The sequence below is a fragment of the Pelodiscus sinensis genome, chromosome 4 (assembly GCF_052426305.1).
Source record: "Pelodiscus sinensis isolate ZL-2025 chromosome 4, ASM5242630v1, whole genome shotgun sequence".
NCBI lineage: Eukaryota > Metazoa > Chordata > Testudines > Trionychidae > Pelodiscus > Pelodiscus sinensis.
In genome coordinates this window covers 6,034,832-6,044,954 of record NC_143055.1, presented here as the reverse complement: position 1 = coordinate 6,044,954, position 10,123 = coordinate 6,034,832, and positions in this window count along the sequence as shown.

The following is a 10,123-nucleotide window of genomic DNA, read 5'->3' as shown; positions in this document are numbered from 1 at the left end:
TAAATGCTCAGCTGGGGAAGTGAAGAAACAGATTGACAGAGCCAGACACACCTACTTCAGGATGGGCCCAACAAGGAAAATAATAGCACACCCCTCGTCATTACCTACAACCCCCAGTTAAAACCCGTCCAGTACATCATTGACAATCTACAACCTATCTTGGAAAATGATCCTTTATTCTCATAGGACTTGGGATACAGGCCAATCCTCACCTACAGTCACCCCCCCCCCCAACCTGAAGCAACTACTCATCAGCAGCCACACACCACACCTCAGATACATTCACCCAGGAACCTACCCCTGCATCACAGGACTTAATCACATAAGCCACCACATCAGGGGCTCATACATCTGCACATCCACCAATGTGATCTATGCCATCAAGTGCCGGCAGTGCCTCTCTGCCATGATTATTGGCCAAACTGGACAGTCTCTGTGACAAAGGATAAGTGGACACAAATCAGACATCGGGAATGGTAACACACATCAGCCTGCAGGGGAACTTTTGAACCTGCCTGGACATTCGGGAATGGAGTTGAAAGTAGCCATCCTTCTACAGAAGAATTTCAAAACCTAATTATAAAGAGACACTGAACAGGAATTCATTTGCAAATTCAACATGATCAATTTAGGACTGAATAAGGATCTCAATTGGTTAATGCATTACAAAGGCAATTTCCCCTCTCTGGATAGTCACATCTCCACTCCAAATGCTGTGAATGACCCACTTCCACCTTGATTTGATTAGCTTCATTAATACAAGCAATTTCTTCCTTGTATGTACCTCAGCAACTTCCACTCAAGTTCATCTGATGAAGAGGGTTTTACCCGCAAAAACTTGTGTCCTAATAAATTTGTGAGGGTGGTGTACACTGCACCCTTGGCTCAAAATAAGCTACGCCGTTTGAGCTATGCAAATTGCGTAGCTTATTTCAAGTGTATTTCAAAATAGCTTAACAGTGCCAAATTTCTAAATAAACCGCTATTCTGAAATGTCCCTTAATCCTTGTGGAACGAGTTTTACAAGGGTGTCAGAATAGCATGCCCATTATTTCAAAAGATATATTGAAATAACAGGCGCACTGTCAAGATGCAGAATAGCTATTTTGGGAGGCCAGAAGAATCCCGAAATAGTGCCGCACTGTGGATGTACCCTGAGTCTTTAAGGGCCACAGGAATTCTCATTGTTTTTGCAGATACTGACTAAAATGCTGACCCCTCGGAGACTTTTCAGCCCTGCCTACCAGTCCTGTATTTTCCCCACAAGGCTACGCTTTCTCTCTCAAATTATACTCCTCACTAACTTCATATGAATATACCGCAAGGCCAAGAAATATTCGCAAGGTCATCAGCAAGTAATTTGGAAGAATGGGCCATTTTGAGAAAATCACAGGCTGCTTGCAGGCAACTTGTGAACAGAAAAAGGCAAAGCTCAAACCAATTAGTCACTGAAAACCCTTTCAGCTGGGTGTATTAATGCAATGCAGTTGTCTTACCTTTGCGAGAGATGTGATCGTATGACGTGCATAGATAATGTAGAAAAACTCAGCAGCTATGATTTTTGAAAACAGGCACCTAAAGGTCAGGGACGCTGGAACACACTGTAAAGTGGGGGTGCAGAGAGCTATTAATCAAAACAGTAAACCCTGTATATGATGCAAACCACTTCGAACTGGGGGTGTGGCAGCAAAGCCCCCGCACTTCTAGTTTCAGCGCCTATGCTAACATTAGGCTTCTAGGCTTGTCTTCACTCCGGGGAAGATCAACACTGCCGGGATCGATCTTCCGGAGTTTGATTTAGCGGGTGTAGTAAAGACCCGCTAAATCAAACTCAGAGGTTGCCCCCATTGCAACCAGTACTTCTATTCCTGAGAGGAGTAAGGAAAGCCAATGGGAGCATTTGCTCCTATCAGCCTCTGGCTGTGGGGACAGCAGGAACACTCGAATCAAGGTACGTCAACTCCAGCTAGGTAATTAACACAGCTGCAGTGACTTATCTTAATTTGAATTTCCCCTTTAGTGTAGACCTGGCCTTAAAGTCCACTTTTAGACACCTATGTAGCCCCCTTTTCAAAATTACTGGGCCTCCAGTAGCTTCCATCGAGTTCAGTAGGATCTTTTGGATGTTCCAAATCAGGACCTGTAAGCCCCAGTTCTGAAAGGGATCTCTATTCAGAACCGCATATAAAGCACAGCTTAACTTTAGATCTTTAGAATTCCAAGGGACTTAAGCATAAGCTTAAAATTAAGCATCTACTTTTTAGAGGCTGTGGCAGACCACAGCCTGTGAACTGCAAATATGTTATAGAAGGCAGCGATACTGGGAGGTTGGTTAATGCCTTCTTGTTTCCCAATTAGACTCACCTGAACACAGCTCAGCAATCAGGGGAGACAATGGAGGCCTAATTAGACATCAGCCTGCAACAGGGGATTAATTATGCACCTGTTGCTAGTTCAGGCCTCTAGGTCCCTATAAAAGTTTTCCTCCCAGGCAGCAGGGGGGAGAGTTTAGAGAGGGGGCAGAGGAGAATTGAAGAGCAGAGCAGAGCAGAGCAGGGAATTCCACCACCACGGCAGCTTTGCACCAAGGACGTTTTTGGGGCTGATGTGGCCAAAGACATATGTAATCCTGTGAGGAGTGGAGACCTCTCTGTCTCTCTCTTTAAAAACGAAATCCTCCACTCCCAGCTCTGTGAACGTGTAACATTGATTGGTGGAATTCAACTTCGCACTTCTGGCCAGCTGGCTTTTAGCTCACGTGGTAGAGGCTCATGCACTAAACTTGAGAGGTCCCTGGTTTGATTCTGCTTGTCAATATTACACAGGTTTGGGGTTGGTGGGTTTTTAAAGGGAGAGAGGAAGCTGCTTGCTGTCCGCTTTGAATTTCAGGCAAACACTTAGCAGATCATCTTCCTTCCCTGAACGTACAGCACAGTCTCTAATAACAAGCTAAATTACTATAAATTAACGTGAAATGTCAAAATGACAGAGATGCACAGAAATGCAGAAGGCAATCTCTGTGCAATTGGGGCTGTTATGGAGTTGCTTTTATCCACTTTGCTTGCATATTAAGTGCTCTTCCTGGAAAGGGTAGAACAACTCTCCATACTTAAAGTATCCCCCCTCTTCCCCTCACTGGCTATGCTGGCATGCACTCTCATTTTCGAGGACCAGCACAGAAGTAATTGTTATTAGTTATTCTCTGTATTTGTTCCTTCACTCCAGCATTTGAAACGTGTTCCGAACAGAGCTCTTTCCTCTCAATATACAAAGTACTAACCAGCCAAGCAAAGGGAAAATACAGGGAACATACGTGTGTGATCTATTCGGCTGTGGAAGGGGAGTGATGAAGGCTCTAAAGCTATGTCTACACAGCAGCATTATTTCGGAATCACTCGATGATTCCGAAATAACACAGTCCCCATGATTCCGAAATCATGATTCTGAAATAACACAGTCCCTATGATTCCGAAATCATGATTCCGAAATAACATAGTCCCCATGATTCCGAAATCATGATTCCGAAATAACATAGTGCCCATGATTCCGAAATCATGATTCTGAAATAACACAGTCCCCGTCTACACACAGCAGTTATTTCGACATAATGTTGAAATAATGTCGAGCTGTAGGACTGCTTACTTCGACTCCTGTAACCCTCCTTGTATGAGGAGTAAGGGAAGTCGGGGGAAGAGTGCTCTCTCTTGAAATAACTACTGCGTAGACAGCGCCAAAAGTCGAAATAAGCTATTTCGACTTAAGCTACACAATTAGTGTAGCTCAAGTTGCGTAGCTTACATTGAGTGTAGCCCTGCTGTGTAGACGTGCCCTACTTCTTATGTTGACATTCTTGGGTGACAGGGGAGAAATCAAGTTCTGTTTCCTTGTTCCTTGTTCTGTTCACTCCCTCTGGGGCATCTGGTATTGGCCACTGTCAGCAGACAGGATACTGGGCGGGCTGGACCATTGGTCTGACCCAGTATGGCCATTCTTATGTTTATGTTATTTCAACCTGGTTTAAAAAAAAGAACATCCAGGGGTAGACTAGATGGTACCAGGTCATGAAGCAGGGACAGAAGCAAAGGGCTGGTGGGCAGAAGAGCTTGATTCTATTTTTTTTTATAGAGATCTTACTAGGCGAGGTTTTATGGCAGGAACTCAGAGCAAATGGCCATAATGGTCCCTTCTGGGCTTCCGCTCTATGAATCAAACTGACCTTTTATCCCTGAGAAGTCCAAATGGAGTTTTTTTAGAAAAACCGGCAGTCTAGAAGCGGATCTGTCGAAAATAAAGCCTTTTTTGACAGATCCTGTAAACCTCATTTTTTTGAGGAATACAGGATCTGTTGAAAAAGGCGTTATTTTTGACAGATCCACATCTAGACTGCCATTTAAAAAAAAAACCTCCGTTTCGGGAAAAAGCGGTGGCCATGTTTATGCTAATGAGGTGTGGTATATTTAAATCCCTGCTTCATTAGCAATTCCAATGTGCTTGATTTGAGGGATGCTGTCATGACTCCTTCCCCACTCTGGCATGATAAATGCAGAAGTGGGGGCCAGCAAGTGTACCCCAAAGCCTTATCTACCAGGCTTTGGTATAAAACTTCCCCCAAGATCTTAAAAACCTAGATCTTGGGAATAAAACTTCCGCTGCCACCACCCAAATGTTGCTAAAGAAACCAGGGGAAAGATCATTTGGGAAATCTTCCCCCTAAAACAAAAATCAGGGCACACCATTAACCACTGCCAGGTTAATAAAAGAAAAGAAAGAACTTTTATTATTACAACAATATTCCTGTTGCAACCATAATGACTAGAGAGGAAGGTAACAAAATATACTCATGGAGAAACTCCATGGGCCTAGAACTTAGTTACAAAGAAAAGCCAAAACATCTTTTAAGCAGTGCCAGATCTCAGATCCCATACCCAATCCATAACACAATAAAACCTAACGAAACTACCTAAACTTTACCCTACTTACAGAAAATGAAGAATGATGTCTTGGAGAGAGAGAGAGAGAGAGGGTACGTCTACACTACAGCGCTAGTTCGAACTAACTTAGTTCGAATTAGTTAATTCGAACTAAGCTAGTTCGAACTAGCGCATCTAGAACTAAAAACTAGTTCGAACTAGCGTTTTGCTAGTTCGAACTAGCGCGTCCACACTGATTGGACGCAGGGGGGCATTTAAGGGCAGCTGAAACCGGTTCTGGCAGGGCATCAGGTCAGCAGTTGCTTTGTGTGGCTGCTGTCTGAGGCTATCTGAGGCTCGTGCTTAAAGGGACCCCCCTGGACAGCCGGTTCTCAGCTTTTCCTGCTTGCTTGCCAACCTCGCCGAGGGACAGCAAAGCGTCGGTCTCTGTGCCCGTCTGTGTCGGTGCTTCCCTTCGGGGGGGACCGCCGCAGGTGGCAACATGGAGCCACGGCTCGCCCTGCACCTTCTGGTGCACTTTCTGGACTTGCTGCTGCAAGCCTGCCAGCAATGGCTCGAGGCTGCCTGGCACCACCTGGGGAACGTCAGCCCCCTGCCTCTCCGCCTGGCCGCCCTGGGGGCCGTGGAGGAGCCGCGGCGGCGCCCCAGCACCGGCGTGCCCCGCCGCATCTGGCGTCTGGACACCAGCAGCGACTGGTGGGACCGCATCGTCCTGGAGCGCTGGGACGACCGACAGTGGACCCAGAACTTTAGGATGAGGAGGGACACCTTCCTGGAGCTCTGCGAGTGGCTCGCCCCTGCCCTGCAAAGAAGGGACACTCGCATGAGGCCCGCCATCCCCCTCCAGAAGCGGGTGGCCATCGCCCTCTGGAAGCTCTCCACGCCGGACAGCTACCGATCCGTCGGGAACCAGTTCGGCGTGGGGAGATCCACTGTCGGAGCAGTGCTCATGCAGGTACGGCGCTCGTCGGCCACCGAGCCGGGGGGGAGGGGGGCTGCGAGGAGGGGATGGGCCGCCCCAGGGACAAAGGGGGGGGGCGGGAGGAGGCGAAAGCGCCCCGCACCGGAGGGGTCGGGCTGTCCCGGCCGTACTACACGCCGCCAGGGGGGTTGCTTCCGGGAGTGGGGCCCGGGGCACTGCCAGGGCACGCACGCTCCCAGCCACCCGGGCGCCCCACTGATTGACGCTTTGCTGTGTCTCTCTCCGCAGGTGGTCAAGGCCATCAACCGGGTGCTGCTCCGCAGGGTGGTCCGCCTCGCCGACCCGGATGCCGTCATCCGGGGATTCGGCGCCCTCGGCTTCCCCAACTGCGGGGGGGCCATCGACGGGACGCACATCCCCATCCGTGCCCCGGAACACCAGGCGTCCCGGTACGTGAACCGCAAGGGGTACTTCTCCGTCATCCTGCAGGCCGTGTGTGACCACCGGGGACAGTTCACGGACATAAATGTGGGCTGGTCCGGCAAAGCACACGACGCACGGGTGTACCGCAACTCCTCCGTGTGCCAGCGGCTGCAGGACGGGACCTTCTTCCCCGACCGCCACATCAGGGTCGGGGACGTGGACATGCCCGTCTGCCTGGTGGGGGATGCCGCCTACCCACTGCAGCCGTGGCTCATGAAGCCCTACACGGGGCACCTCAATCCCTCCCGCCAGGCCTTCAATAACAGGCTGAGCAGGGCCCGCATCGTGGTGGAGGGGGCCTTCGGGCGACTGAAAGCCCGCTTTCGATGCCTCCTCACCCGTCTGGACCTGGCCAAGCACAACATCCCTCCCGTGGTGGCGGCATGTTGTGTGCTCCACAATTTGTGTGAGCGGAAGGGGGAGGCTTTCCTGCCAGCCTGGATGGCTGAGGCTGACCGCATGGCTGGACACTACGGTCAGCCCCGCACCGCCGCCGTCCGGGAAGCCCAGCGGGGGGCCATCCGGATCCGGGAAGCCCTGCGGGAGAGCTTCCAGGTGGAGGAGGAGGAGGACTGACCTCTCCCTGCATGCCCCACCGGGGCCTTCTTCCACCCTACCCCCCCCTTCCCCTTTCCCCTCCCTACCTACTGTCAAATAAAGACACCTGTTTTTCCAACAAAAACGTCTGTTTATTTCACAGAACTGGGGTGGGGGAGGGAGGAATGAAGGTGGGAGAAGGGAGGGGGAAACCTGGGACGAGGGAGCTGGAAGGGGAGGGGAGGGAAGGGAGGAAGGGAAAGGAAAGCTCAGGGGTGGGAGTCCGGCTGCCTCTCCCGTCTCGCCACACTGCGGGTCCGGGGGCGTCGGTGGGGAATGGTTGTGGAGGGGGGGGCAGAGAGGACAGGGGGTGTGGAGGAAGCAGGAGCGGAAGCAGGAGCGGAAGCAGGAGGAGCAGGGGGAGCAGGGGGAGCAAGAGGGGGAGAAAGAGGGGGAGCAAGAGGGGGAGCAGGGGGAGGAGGAAACGGGAAGCGGTCCAGCAGGCTCTGGAGGTGGCCTCGCAGGGCACGGCCCTGCTCCTCCAGGGCCTCCAGACTCCTCTGGCGCAGCCTGAGGTCCTCCTGGACCCAGTGGTCCTGGAGACGGAGCTGTCGGTCCAGGAACCGGAGATGCCGCCTCTGGTACTCCTCCTGGTTCCTGGCTGACCTGCTTGCCCGGGCGCGGGCGGCTGCTGCAGGCGGTGTGGTGCGCCCTGCAGGCCCCGGTGCTGCAGCTGTGGTGCAAGAAGACCAGCGGTCAATGACCCCAGGGGCCCAGGTGTGTGAAACCCAGCTCCCCTCTGCAAGGCCAGGGCCCCTGCAGGATCCCCAGCTGCTGCTCCGTGGTGGGCAAGGCCCAGGCGCACGGTCCCGGGGCTCCCTCTCGCCCCAGCCCCCCGTACACATAAGGGGAACACGAGGGTACTCACAGGTGGACGCCTCCCCGGCCTCTGATGATGCAGGCGAGCGGCTCTGTGGCGTGCCTCGGGGGTCCCGGGTCCTGGGCAGGCTGGCGGCAGGCTCCTGGCTCTCAGAGCCCTCTTCCTCCTCCTCGGTGTCCAGGAGCGGGCCCTCTGCCCCGGGGTCAATCACGTCCCGGGGGGCAGGGACGGCATGAGCCCCCAGGATGCGGTCCAGGGCATGGAAGTGGGGGCAGGCCTCCGGGTCAGCCCCTGGCAGGCAGGCCCGGGAGTAGGACTGCCGCAGATCTTTAATCTTGCAGCGCACCTGCTCCCGGCTGCGCTGGTGGCCCCTGGCGGCCAGGCTGGCAGCCATGCGTCCGTAGACGGCCGCGTTCCGGTGGCTAGTGCAGAGATCGTGGACATTGGAGGCTTCCCCCCAAACCTCGATGAGGTCCACGATCTCCGCACTTGACCAGGCGGGCGCCCGCCTTTTGCGCCCCCGGGCAGGCTCCTGGGAGCCGCCAGGCTGGTCCTGGGGAGCAGTGGAGGGCTGGGAGCCCTCGGATGGCTGGCTCATCCTATGGCAGGTGCAGGCTGTGCAGGCACGGGTGCTTGCAGCCTTGCAACTGGCACAAAGTGAGTAGCCAGCCCGTGGCCCTTTAAGGGCTCCGGGGCCGGGAGGGGGGCAATAGAGTTTCCCTGGTGTTGGCCAGAGTGGCCACCAGGGAAACCTGGGAAGCCTTAGCCTCCCACTAGTTCGAACTAAAGGGCTACACAGCCCTTAGTTCGAACTAGCTAGTTCGAACTAGGCGTTAGTCCTCGTAAAATGAGGTTTACCTAGTTCGAACTAAGCGCTCCGTTAGTTCGAATTAAGTTCGAACTAACGGAGCGCTAGTGTAGCGCCTAGGAAAGTTAGTTCGAACTAACGTCCGTTAGTTCGAACTAACTTTCTAGTGTAGACATACCCAGAGAGACATGCTTGTCCCTCTCTGTAGCTGCAGAGAACTCTCTGAGAGACAAAAGGGAGAAGAGAAAAAAACCCAAATTCCTTTGTCCTAGTTTGAAAAATCCCACCTACATTCCTATTGGTCACTCCACCTGGCTAGGTGTAGTTAACCCCTTAATCCCCAGGCTGCTGGCTAACCCTCATAATCATGACAGATGCAGTCTAGACGTAGCCAGAGTGACACAGAGCTTGAGGCCAAACATTTCAAATTAGGGGGCCGGGGCTTTAAATTCCCATCCTCACAGTTCCCCTGAGCTTCTGTTGTGGTTGGACATCCTCCTTCCCTGATTCACAGGGAGACAGCAGCATTGTAAGGTTGCAATTGCTACAGACTATCTACACACTTCACCAAGGAACAGAGCTTTATGGAAAGTAGTTGTGGCAGATTAACTCAGGAGAGATCTCAATCCCGGCACTGCAGAATTAAAAACAAGCCCTAGCCGAGTTTCAGCAACAGCAAACATTGCTTTTGCCAAGTGTCCTTGGAACTCACAGGAAGATCAAGGGTTTTGGGTCTAGGACCGTTGAGGTCCATTTGCACAGGGCAAATTCTGGAACTGCTGCAGGCTTGTCTAGTTGCTTCTCCTGGTGGTTCTAGAAGATGCTTCAATAAGGACAGCCGTGCATCTGCAGGATGGATTGTCCTTGCAACCTTAGGGGCTAAAGCCACGTACCTCTACCACATGAACTGAAAGCCAGCTGGCCCTTAGCAGGAACTGGAGAGCAGCCTTCACGCTCTCTTGTTAGTGGTCTCGGTGCCTCTGGGTTACAAATACCTAGAGAAGGGTTTCCCAACCGATGGGTCAGAACCCAAATATGGGTCGCCATTACGTTTCAAAAGGATTCCCCAGATGGTTCTGCCCCCCCCCTTCTCCTCCCGTTTTTCAATTGCCTTGGGTCACCAAGTCTTCCTGAATTGTCAAAATGGATCCCCATCTGGAAAAGCTTGCAAACCGCTGACCTAGGGTCACTTCTCTCATCTACGATTAAACCCGTCCAGGAAACCCCATCCCAACACCCAAACTCATAGAGGGATAAGGGATCTTTCGGAAAAGGCTTTATTTTCCGCAAGATCAGCGTCTAGACTGGCACTTTTTTCCGACAAAGCTCCGTGCGGAAAAAAAGTGGCAGCCATTTTTATGCTAATGAAGCAGGGGAGATTTAAATCCCCGCTTCATTAGCAATTGCGATACGTCTAATTTACATCCCTTTTCCGAAAAAGGTATGTAGTCTAGACGAAGCCACCTATTTTAAATCAATTGCTCAGTTCCTTCTGTAAACACTTGAGCATAGAGAGGCCTCTGCTGTCATTACTCCTATTTCCTAAACTCTTCTTCCAGCCA